This window comes from Xenopus laevis, chromosome 1L (assembly GCF_017654675.1).
Source record: "Xenopus laevis strain J_2021 chromosome 1L, Xenopus_laevis_v10.1, whole genome shotgun sequence".
Classification (NCBI taxonomy): Eukaryota; Metazoa; Chordata; class Amphibia; order Anura; family Pipidae; genus Xenopus; species Xenopus laevis.
Window position 1 is genome coordinate 130,548,935 of NC_054371.1, and position 13,760 is coordinate 130,562,694.

The window sequence follows — 13,760 nt, forward strand, 5'->3', positions numbered from 1 at the left end:
AGTTTTGCTAATGAAACAGAATTGCCCTTTAAGCTGCAAATCACAGTTTCCCCAAGAGACCTGCTTATCTTAAATTGTTACAATTGTTTCTTTGCTTATCGTTATTAAAGTATCTAAGTGCACCTGCCACTATTCTGGGCTCTCTGCCAAAAGCCAATTAAGTTTTAGAAACTATCTATCTTTTTCTGGCTGTGCAGGAGATCAAAGAGAAAGTCGGTACATTCCAATAACAATCTAGGACTGCGCGTTGAGCTGTCAAAATCGGGACTGTCCCGCGAAATACAGGGAAAGTTGGGAGGTATGGTATTTTAAATGGAAGGCAGCAAATATGTTCAAACAATCCTTGTATTAGTAACAGCACGTGGCTGGTAGTGCACCACTGAAATCCAAGTATGCACCTGTTAATTATAAACATAATTCATAACTAAAAGAAAAAGTTTATAAAAAAATCTGCCTGTTTTGTTATGAAAATGCATGCATGTTTACACAGTGGATTTCACAACACGTCAGAGAGCACAGGTGTGCTTTTTTTCTTGAACAAACGCTGCCTCCCAAACAATATGAAAGCTGGGACGGCTAAGTAAATGTTAAATGGAGCAGATGAGGTAAACGTTATTCTGGCGGAAGCAAATGGTCTATTGGTTACATTTCTGAAGAAAGTGACATGCTGGTTTGTTGCATTCTTGCTTATAACTAATGCATTGCCTTTCTGTTTCACTGTCTGCACATACCATATATGACATTCAAGTCCTTTACCTGCCCTAATATAGGAGATTCTGTGAGGAACAAGCATTGCTTTACTCTTGTAGCTACAGGATCAAGTTGTTTCTCTTTTTATTTGGTGTTGTTGATCCTGCTGGTACAACAGTCTGAAGGCCATTTTCACAAATGTCTTGTGCCTGGAAAATTGTGCTTTCTCTCCGATGTCTCAACTCTTGTAAGGCATTTAGTTATTTTCTGGTATAAGGCTTGTATTATTTTGTACAGTCAAACCTTGATTTTATGTATCCACATCTTACAGCTTTTTTGTAGTCCCGCCAATTCCAATCCACCGCAGAAAAATGTCAACACTTTCTATTCATTCCTATGGGATTTTTAGAAATGTATTTATCAATGAGTGAAAGTTAGAGTTCAGCACTTTATAAATGCGCTTCTAAAAATCCCATAGGAATAATTAGAAAGTGGGTGAGTTTGTCTCTCTCTCACTTGTGGTTTACTCTAACCTCACATTTTGATAAATCTGCCTCTAAACTATTTAAAGGAAAACTATACCCCCCAAACAATGTAGGTTACTACTAAAAATATATTGCATAAAACAGTTCATATGTAAAACCCTGCTTCATGTAAATAAACCATTTTCATAATAATATACTTTTCTAGTAGTATGTGCCATTGGGTAATCATAAATAGAAAACTGCCATTTTAAAAAATAAGGGCCGCCCCCTGGGATCATATGATTCACTGTACTCACAAACATACCAACAAACCATACATGTAAGGTCACATGAGCCAATTAACAGATAGAGTTCTGTCTTTTGCTTCCACACTTCTTCCTGTTACAGTTAGAGTTGTAGTATTTCTGGTCAGGTGATCTCTGAGGCAGCACAGAGACGATCACGAAATGGTGGGTGAAGGCAAGAGATGCAAAAGGGCAATATTTACTTAAATATATATTCCAGTTTGGTAAGATTCTCTGATATTCCACTTAATATTATCTGTTGCATAAAATGTTAAATTGAGTATTCTAAATAGTCAGTTCCAATAAGTTGACACCTATGTCTATCCACAATTTCAGGTTGTGCATCTGACTCGGGGGAACTTTCGAAGTTAAAAAATTCGAAATTCAAAGTAATTTTTTGGATACTTCGACCATCAAATAGGATACTACGACTTTGACTTCGATTCGAAGTAAAATCGTTCGAATATTCAACCATTCGATAATCGAAGAACTGCCTCTTTAAAAAAACTTCGACTTCAATACTTCGCCAAATTCAACCTGCCGAAGTGCTATGTTAGCCTATGGGGACCTTCTAGAGTAGTTTTCTAAGTTTTTTGTAGTCGAAGAAAAATAGTTCCATCGATCGCTGAAATCCTTTGAATCATTCGACCGCAAATGGCCAAATTCGATGAAAAAAAAAACGTTGACTTCGATATTCGAAGTAATTCAATTCGATGGTCGAATTTCGAAGTATTTTCAACTTCGAAATTCGACCCTTGATAAATCTGCCCCTCAATGTATTGTCTAAAACCCTTATGCATATTTATTATGTGGTGTAAAAATCGGCCAAATAATTCGCCAGGCTTAGCAATGTAAAAAACGGCGTAAAAATGGTGTAATTTGTTAACACGCTTTTGCTTTGAGCAACTTCTGCCAGAAGATACTTACAAAGGTCGAAATTCTTTTTACACAGCATTATAAAAATGCCCCATAGTGTACACACTAATGCTTTATTGTTTAAACCTTGTCGTTTACACAATAATATATATTGCAAGGAAAACCAAATTCCTGTACCTATGACCTTTGAGAATGTAAAGTTTACCGTAAGTTGCTTTAGTACATTTCCTTAATTTTTATTATATTTTTATTATATTATTTTTTATTTATTTTTTTTATATTATTTTATCCAGATTTTGCACTGGTTCCCTGAAAACATGTGATATACCAATATGTCATCTGCTTTTGAATGAACTCCATTGTTCTGCTGTACATTCCTGCTGCATTTGTGGTTTAATATCTTGATAATAGATTTATCTACATACGTCTGAATTCTCTTGTGTTTATTTCATGTGTCTGTCACTAAGGCCTTTCAGTTATCTTTATCCAAACATTAAGTCTAGCAAACAGATGGGGATCCCAGACTATCCCACAAAGGAGGCTTGAGGAAAGGACAGTTCTGTGTCCATTATATTCTATACAAGCTGTTAGACTGCATAGAGTTTCCTGGTGTCTAATGCTAACTCCATTTGTATCGCCAAATCATTAATCATGGTACAATATATGGAGAATCTCATTAGTGCATTCAAATATGCCCAATTGGTAACCATTTGAAATGAGTTACCGAGTACTCAATCTATTCTGAGCATCTGCACATTGTTTAAGCTATCTTTTGTATCTAAAGCATGGGATTTGGAATTGAGGCGTTTCATGGTATGCTTAATTCTAAAAACAAGTTAGTTAAATTACAAGAAAGAATCCAAAACCTTGCAAGAAATATTCTGAGAAGAAATCAAAAGTAACACCTGCCCCAGTAAAGGGTAATAATATGCTTTCACACAAACAACTATAAACCATTGGTGTCCAAATAACCCTACAACTAGAACTAATTGAAAGAAGCAGTGAATCAAGACCCCATATGCAACTCAACAGTAGATATAAACAAAAGCAGGGTCATTAAAACTTTGGCTTGGCTCTTTAGTATCTCCAAGAATGAACTCTATGTGCTTGATACTACAAACCCAACACTGGAAAGCATGTTGTTATGTAGGCTGAGGAGATATTCTGGCTGAAGCATAGGACACCTTCAGGGTGGAAGTGTGGTGCTGGAAACATTGAATAATTGAACCCAATGAAATAGGCATTTTATTAAAAAAAATGCTGATGGATTCCAGGGATGCAAAATGCCCTGGGGCCTCATACGTATCAGTCTCATTCCAGTATGGAAATCCAATGACTTATGCAGAGGTTATTACAAAGATATATATTTCTGCATTAAAAAGTATGATGATTGAGTCTTTTTAAGTCTAATTAACTTGAATTAGTATCTTTAAGTTCTGGAAATCTATTTTTGTATTCTGGAATGTTGCATGTTCTTATTGTAGCCTTATGAATAGAATGCAAAGCACAAATATTCTGAAAACTCTAGGGGGCACTGCAGTACAATTAACATTCATCTGAACTAATGTGCAAAAAATTCTTTACAAGATCTATATTTAATTATACAGGGAGTCCTTGAGTTATATATACCCGACTTACATACAACTTACACTCACAGACAGGGGCTGTTACAGTACTGGACTGTGGTTTGCTTGACTTTTATTAGCATTTAGCTTTAATAAACCGCCTGGCCTAATTGCCACTGGCATGTGTTGTCTACTGCGGAGCACAGAAAGGTAAAAATAAATACTATGTCAAGACAAACATCTGTCTTTTTGCATTTAATAAGTAAATGTATATGTTTCAACTTACATACAAATTCAACTTAAGAACAAACCTACAGACCATTTCTCTTACAGAACCCGGGGACTGCCTGTACTTTAATCTCTCTGAGGCACCTCCATATGTTTTAATGACATCAGTGGTTTCTTGCGAGCAACCGTTTCTGAAAGTAAACCTATTTTTTCTCTAAAAAAACACCATCATCTTGAATAATGAGAATAAATGCTAATAAGCTATGTTTTCTGGCCATTATAACTCAGTGTGATATAGAGTGTTGTTTTATGTTGTTACTACTCCAGCTGCCTAAATAAATGTCATATATTAGTCATACACTGCCAAAACCTACCTGATTCTTTAATTAAACGCTAATCCACAGGGTTTGGCTCCTAAGGATTAACAGCATGAGAGGACTTCTGTAAGATTTCAATGTATTCATATGCAGGATATCCCAAATTAAGCAATTACACTGCTTTACTGTAGTATTTTTTATGAATTAGGAAGGGATTACAAGAACTTCAAACACATCCATTAATTACAGTATTTTATAAAATGCACAGAATGTTGGAAAAAATTCATACTAACATAGTAGTTTAGGCTGAAAAGTCATATGTACATTAATTTAATCATTTTTGCCAAGTAAATCCTACTTTACAGCTATCATTAAGAGGAGGGTAAAAAACATCTGAAGTCATCTCCGCTTTGCCTTAGACGAGAAAATAAATTCCTCCCTAGCAATCAGACCAGTCCCTGGATCAAAACTGTAGTAAGAAATGTAATATCAGTAAAAAATATATTCATTTTTTTTTCACTTTGAAGCTATGGAGTGTATCTTTCCAGTACAACCGTCAGATTTTCACAAAAGTTTTTTACAAATGTTTCCACATCTGAAGAGGAAGCCTTCAGTATTTGAATCTCAAGGTTTGCCATAATGGCCATTATAAAGACCTACTGGTACACAAGACAACAGAGTGTTTATTGTATGGGTCACTGTCAGTGCATGCAGACTGATCTGTTGGCTAAGTATTCATTCTGGAGGTATAGTTTTCCTCTACAGGAGAAGGAAAACTACCAAAGCAGTTTATGGCCAATAGATTAGCCACAATAGTGCAAGCTTTAACACTATATTTATTCTGCAGAATGATTTTAAATACCTTAGTAAACAGCTCTAGAAGCCCTATGTTTGTTTAGGATAGCAGCTGCCATATTAGCTTGGTATGACATCACTTCCTGCCTGAGTCTCTCCCTGCTCACTCATAGCTCTGGGCTCAGATTACAGCAGGAGGGGAGGCAGGAGGGGGGAAAAGGGAGGGATAGAGAGAGGAGCAAACTGAGCATGCTCAAGCCCTAGCCCTGGAGGTTTATGCTGAAAACAGGAAGTTCATGTATGCACAATATAAGGAAAGAAATGCTGTTTCTTTTGAGAGACGACACAGAGCAGTATTACTTTGAGGATTTACTTGTGTATTTATAAAGACCTTTCTGATAAAGCTTACTTAATTTTAGCCTTTCCTGCTCCTTTAAGGTACTTGTGTTCAAACATGTGCCTGCACTTTCACATGGTTGTCAATTCATCCATTCTGCCTGTTCTGATGAATGATGTGCCCGTCCTGTCCCTTCTGATGAATAGAACATGGTCGAAATGTTTGGATTCCCCCAGATGCAAGTGACTGAGCACAGTTTATACCCAATTTGAGACAAAGCAGAAGCACAATTGCTTCCATGTAGACATACCAGGTGTGACTTTGGCAGACACAATGGAGAACATGGCCACAATCACACTGGAATTAAAGGGAAATGTTGCATAATGGACAAAGAACATGTTTGCGACCAAAATGTACTACTACTATTTGCCTGGCCCATCCAGCTGCTGGCGATTGAATTTGCTCACTAAAAAATCCTACGTGCATAACCTTACATGTATCAGCATTAAATCTAGGGATGCACCAAATCCAGGATTCGGTTTGGTATTCAGCCTTTTTGTGCAGGATTTGAATCCTTAAAATCACATGAATTTTCGCCACAAAACAAGGAAGTAAAAAATTGTTTTTTCCATGTGCTGCACACACAGTTCTCTTTTTCCCTTCCCAGCCCTGATCTGCATATGTAAATTAGGATACGGATTTGGTTCAGTATTTGGCTGAATATTACACGAGGATTCTGGGGATCGGCTGAATCCAAAATAGTGCATCCATAATTAAATATCGTGCTTCTATGAAGCCCAGCTTGCCAGTTTCTTAATACTCCATAGCAAGGATGCCACATGATCAATTAATTAATTTGTTCTGCTAAGTTTTGCACACATGAATACATTTCTTTCTAACCCCTCCAAGTCACGAATAAACGTAATCTTTTAGACAGGTATCTATCCAGGTACAACTAAGACCAACAGACCTTAGTTTACAAAGTAAACATTTATGTGCCACTCTATCAAAGGCCTTGGCAAATTCTACGTATACTACATCTACTACTACTAAACTGTTAAACTTCCTCCTTTCTACATCATACAAAGAAATACATTTTTAAACTGTCATTCATAAAAACATGCCGATTAAAGGGATGGTTCACCTTTAAGTTAACCTATAGTATGTTATAGAATGGCCAGTTCTAAGCAACTTTTTAATTGCCCTTCCCTTTTTATAGTTTTTTAATTATTTGCCTTCTTCTGACTCTTTCTTTCACTGATCCCATCTAAAAAACAAATGCTCTATAAGGCTACACATTTAGGGGCCCATTTACTTAGCTCGAGTGAAGGAATAGAGGAAAAAAACTTTGCATTTCGAATGTTTTTTTTGGCTACTTCGACCATCGAATGGGCTACTTCGACCTTCGATTCGAACGATTCGAACTAAAAATCGTTCTACTATTCAACCATTCGATAGTCGAAGTACTGTCTCTTTAAGAAAAAACTAGTTCGCCGCCTAAAAGCTACCGAAGTCAATGTTAGCCTATGGGGAAGGTCCCCATAGGCTTTCTAATGTTTTTTAGGTCGAGGAAGATCGATGGATTAAAATCCTTTGAATCGAACGAACGAATAGCGCTAAATCCTTCGACTTCGATATCCTTCGACAGTCGAATATCGAGGGTTAATTAACCTTCGATATTCAACCTTAAGTAAATTTGCCCCTTATAGTTATTGCTATTTATTATTACTTTTCTTTGAATTCAGGTTTTCTCCCATTCCTATCCCAGTCTCTTATTCAAATTAATAAGTAATTTGGACCCTACCAACCAGATTTTTTTCTTTTCTTTTAAAATTCTTTTTATTTCAACCAGATTTTTGAAACTGCAAATTGGAGAGTTGCTGAATAAAAATCTAAATAAATAAAAAAACACAAATAAAAAAAAAATGAGAACCAATTGCAAAATATCACTGTCTACATCGTATTAACAGTTAGTTTGATGGCGAACAACTATTCTCCAACAAATAAATATGATTTCTAACCTTAATAACTTCCCAACTACAGTTGCCAAATGTACAGGTCTAATAATCATAATACTGTAATAATCTATAATCATTAAGATCATAAATCTTATACCATACCAGATGATATTGAGCCTGAGAAAATCTGAAAAATGGCCTGAATAAAACAAACACAACGGGTATTCCATGTATTCCATGGTCCCATAACCTTGCTCGCTCGCACACACTTCATCTTTTCCTTTGTCATGTGCTTTTTCTCAGAATACAAAAATAAGAAAATATAATATCTATATAATCTTGCTAATCATTTTATAAAATAGGAAAAATTGCTCAACAATTAGCGCTGAACCACCTATAACATAACTTCTAACAGGTGACACAATTTATCTGACCAGAGCACACCTTAAATAATATATTCTGAATTTAGCTGGCTTACTGTATCTAATTGAATATGGTATAAACTCATTTGCTATAATTTATAAGCAATAACCTTTAAATAGTTTGGCCTTTGTATTGCACTTTGCTACTTTTTGCATAAAAGAGTCAAATTACATATGTGTCCGTGTTGTATGTTTTACCTTTATATAATACAATTCACCTTTTGCCCATTACAGCAGTTGTTGTTTTACTTTTACGTAAGAAGATAAAAACAATTGTAGAACTAGAGAAAAGAAAACAAGTATAACAGCAAAACACATTGTGAATCTAGGCCTCGGTCCCATAATGATTTCAAAAAAACATCATACTACTTGGCATGATCATCATAAGATAAGAGATAATTATGTGCCATGTTTTTTTCTTCATCTTAGGAACATTTCATATTCTTTCTCAGTGTAAGCCAGGATTGTGTTTTAGATTATACTGAATATGTCATTTCGTCACAATGTTTTGTGATGAGAAATGAAGGAACCATACAAACCAATTCATTGTCAGTGATTTAGACTGAGACTCCCACCATCTTCCCGCTCTTAATGTATGTAAATCTATTTTCCTAATGGAATCACCTCTATTCACCTAAATTCATCAATCCCTGCATATGAGATGTGCATTTCTGTTTTTCTCTAACATAGTAAAAAAACACATCTTGAGTTCATCATTCTGCTCCGGATAAAAACCTGCCTAACTGCTAGCTGATTCAGAGAAACACAAAAAATGCCATCTGTATGCATCTATGATTTGTCTAAGAGGGGAAAGAAATCCTTCCTGGCCCAAGATAGCAAATGAACCAAAAACCCTGTATTTTTTATAAGCTTTACCTTTAACTGTGAGACCTATTTATCAAAGTTCGGATTTTAGTGGTTTTAGAGGTTTTTAAAACCACGACTAAACTCACTTTCTCTAAAACTACGAATGTCATGACATTTATTAAAAGATCTGAATAAAAAAAGCACAACCAGAAAATGATGTTGAATGATCCGAAAAAATGTGAATACCTCTAAAACTAGAGCTTTCTGGACAATTACTAGTGAAATAAAATCCGAAAACCTTTTAAAATTCCAAATTGATTTAAACTGGTCCAATGGGATCAGTGCAGCTCCCATTGACTTCTATAGGACCTCAACAACTTTTACTGTATCTGGCGAAGTTTTGTAGAAGAGTTTTTTGTGTGGTTTTTACACTTTAGATCTCGAATTTTTAGAGCTTTTGAAAAAAATGGGAAAACCACACATTTTTAGAGATTCATGGAAAAAATGTTAATAAATGGGCCCCATAGTGTTTATGAAATATCCACCATTTCAATGTTATTTTATTATCAGGTTCACTGATCCCCATATGGGACTACAATGTTGTTATTGATACCTTTCTTTACTTATCTATTTATTCTGATCCTTCAGACCCTTTTTATTTATATTCTACTGTCAGTCAGACCACTACATGGTTGATAGGGTAAGTGGAAACCTAGCAACAAAGAGCTGCTGCACTGGAGAACAAAAATTAAATAATTGAAAGCCACAAATAGTAATAAAAGCCAAATTGTCGTACAAAACCACTGTCTAAATTATAGTAAAAGTTAATTATAAGCAGAATTTGCTCTTTAAATATCATTATAGTGCATTCCTTGGAACTCTTCTCATTGATTAGACAAGAAAGGATATAGTACACAGAGAAATTATTGTCCATAGCAATACAAGATACATAATATATACACAAGTAATCCTAGCTAATCCAGCCTCCCCCATGTGCACGTGGACAAGCATATACATGTGCCCCCCCCAATCGTTGCGCCCTAGGCACGTACCTGTGTACCCCTGGCTGAAGATATTTTTGCCAATGTCACTTTTTAACTAAGGATGCACCGAATCCAGGATTCAGTTCGGGATTCGGCCAGGATTCGGTCTTTTTCAGCAGGATTCAGATTTGGCTGAATCCTTCTGCCCAGCCGAACCAAATCCCAATTTGAATATGCAAATAAGGGGTGGGGAGGGACATTTCATTACTTTTTGTCACAAAACGAGTAAGTAAAACATTTTTCCCCTTCCCACCCCTAATTTGCATGTGCAAATTAGGATTCAGATCCGGTTCGGTATTCAGCCGAATCTTTCGCATTGGATTCGAGGGTTCGGCCGAATCCAAAATAGTGGATTCGATGCATCCAAATTTTTAACCCATTACAGTCAAATATATAAACCCAAGGAAGGACAATCTTTTTTATATTTAATAGTACAGGTATGAGACCTATTATCCAGAATACTTGGGACCTGGGGGTTTTCCAGATAACAGATCTTTCCATTATTTGGATCGTCATACCATAAGTCTACTAGAAAACCATATAAACATTAAATAAACCCAATAAGATGGTTTTGCTTCCAATAAGGATGAAATATATCTTAGTTTGGATCAACTACAAGGGTTTGTCCCCAACATAACTTTATAACTATTGGTTATTAGTTAATAAAACATAGAAAAGGAATAAAAATTAAATATTCACAAGCATTTCCTTTGTATCACACATTCTGTACCACAGGATGGAATAAAATAAGCCATCAACCTTATGGAATATATATATATATATATATATATATATATATATATATATATATATATATATATATATACAGTATATATATATATATATATATATATATATATATATATATATATATATATATATATCCATGTAGAAAGCTGAAGAACACTGGGATTTGTCAAGATAAATCTTATTTTATTAGATAGACCTTTATCTAATAAAATATGTTTTATCTAGACAAATCCCTGGCTCAGAGGGTAAGGTCAACCAATTGCACTATGACCATGTGCAATTGCCGGCATAACCAGCTACCCCCCTGTGTATGTATAATTGTTGGACAGGTTATAGCAAGGTGAACTTCCAACTAGGTTGCCTGACATATCAGCCCAAATAGTTCACTGCTAAGAACAGGAGCCCATGTGGTGGACTATGATGCTAACATGGTAGGCAATTTGATTCCATCACAGATACCAAATTTACCCTTCTGCTCTGTGGGCCCTCGGCTGCCCCTGTCAATTCTGAGGGTAGGGTCAACAACCACTTACCATGCTTCTTCCATAGCTCTGTAAAGACCCCCCCCATCAGCCGTTTTTTCCTGGCTCAGAGGGTAAGGTCAAGCAACCACTTACCATGCTGGTCCCGTATCTGCCCCTCCACTATGTGGAGACCCGCTCCGACAGCCCATCCACGATGTGGAGATTTGCTCCAACAGCCCAACCTTGCTGTGGAGAATTGTTCCGAAAGGCCAATCATTCTGTTGAGACTCGCTCTGACATGCTGTCCCGCGCTCAAAAGCCCAAACATTCTGTGGAGACCCACGGTCTGACAGCCCCCATAATGTGGAGCCTCTCGTTCCGACAGTCCTTCCACGCTGTGGAGCTCTGCGCTCCGACAGCCTAACCATGCTGTGGTGTAGCAACTTTGTGCTAAGTGTACAGTAGTATTATTACTATTATTTTTGTTTTTTGCAGGCGCTATGGATTTTATAGAAACTTAAATAATAAAGTGAAATTAACCCCTTTCCCAGAGAGAATGCTTGCCAATAATCAAATGCCCCTTCCTGGACTACCTGGCATGCCGGCCACCCAACAGCTAGGGGTCAAGTGGGCAAGTGTAACCAGGCAGCCACTTGTCACTACTCCTGCAGGACCCTTGCCCATCAAGAGAATGTCTAGCTACCCATTGGCTACTCAGCCCAATAAACTATGGCCATCGCCCCCCAAGGCAAGCATCCTGACATTGTTGCAAGCCACAGTCACTGTGAGAATATGTTGGCGTTGTCCTTAAATACTACATCGGGTCAAAGCTACAATAAGCAGGCACTGCTTTATACTTACCCCTTGGTTTCTGGAAACCTACTAGACATTCTAACAGAGAATTACTATATGTAGGTTCCATCTGCAGTAGCAGCGGATTGTCCTCTGAGCATGAGCTGAATCAGTAACTCAATAGAGCCCAGTAAAATAGAGGTGTGAATCTAATAGTAGGCTGCTGAATCAAGTAACTATAGCTCTAGAAATACTGTGCAATATGCAGACTTCTGATTCTGATCTGATTCTGCCAATCTTTAAATATAAACCAGTGTAATTTGGCTGCTGGTCATTCGGATCCCTTGTCATGCAGCCCCTGTGTTTATAGCTCCAGGGCTTTAATTTATATGTGCTAAATTCACCATTACAGCTTGACATCTATTTTATTATAATAGTACTTACAGAACCTACAGATAAACGAGAAACAAGGACTGAGAATTTTCTCTTTTCTCTGTTGATTACTGTATGTCACACAATGAGACTCAAAGAGCAGCTATTTTAAGCAGTATTACATTATATCACTTTTCATTGACTGTATCTATGCAGGTCAAAGGAGCTATCCTGAATGCGATATTTAGCATGCAATTATACCATAAAATTGGTGCTGTTGGTGATATAGTACAGTTATATAGAAGTCTGATTGTTGACCTAAGCAGCCAAAAACAACTATTAACGTGAATCACCTGATAAAATGCATAATATTTGTTTTATTGGTCCAATCTACATTGCTTACCCTTTGTCCTGTAGTTCAAAAAGTGCCAACTAGCCAATTTAGTACTACGACAGTGTCTGTGGAATTTTTGTGGTAGCAAAGTTAATTCGATTAATTGAATTAAATGTTATTAGGAAACAATAGTAGCACTGAACCATTCTTTGCTTTACACTTAAAAACATTATTATTTCATTAATATTCTGAGACAATTTGCAACTGGTTTTGATTTTCTATCATTTGTGGGTTTTGAGTAATTAGGTCTTTAAACTGCAGCTCTTCAGTTTGCACTTTCAGCAAACTGGTTGCTAGGACTCAAATTACTCTAGCAACCACGCATTGCTTTGAACAAGAGACTGGACTATGAATAGGAGAGGCCATAAATAGAAAGATGAGTAGCAGTAACAATACATTCATAGCCTTACAAAGCATTGGTTTTTTAGACTGGGTCGGTGACCCCCATTTAAAAGCAGGAAAGAGTCAGAAGAAGGCAAATATAAAAAAGAAAAATGTAGACCAACTGAAAAGTTGCTAAGAATTAGCTATTCAATAACATACTAAAAATTTAAAAGCGAACCAACCCTTCAAAAATGAAAAATGACATTTTGTAGAGCTCTTTCAGCTGATTAAACAATTGGTCTACCATCTCTGGGACAAGATTTGTCTGAAATTTCAGTTATTGGAAAATTTCTTAACAGTGGTGCTCCCTCAAAATGCGCCAAAGGGATTTCCTTCTCCTTTAAAAGGTCACTTACTGAGGGTGCAAAGTACAAAAGACAGACACAAGGTGCTACATGTGTTCCTACTCTGTACCATGCCCTGGAGTCAGTGGCTGTGGGCACAGGTCTTTGCATTGAATTGCACTTGCTCCATGAATACATCACTGCTGTCATTTGGCAGTTCTGTATTCATGAGGGGCAGGAGGGGCTGGTGAAGACTCAAGGGGGCAGATTTACTAAAGGGCGAAGTTGCCGTTGCTAGCGACAATTCGCCAGAAATCTCATCCGCAGGGACATCGTCAAATTCACTAACAGACGTAGAGGACAAATCGCTAGCGAACGAGACCATCACTAGCGTTCCTTCGCACCCTATCGCCAGACGACTCTTCGCTCCGCAAATTCACTAAGATGCAAATCTTACTGAACGTTACCTCTTTTGCTTTTTTTTCAGAAAAGGTGGCAACCCTACCTATTGCA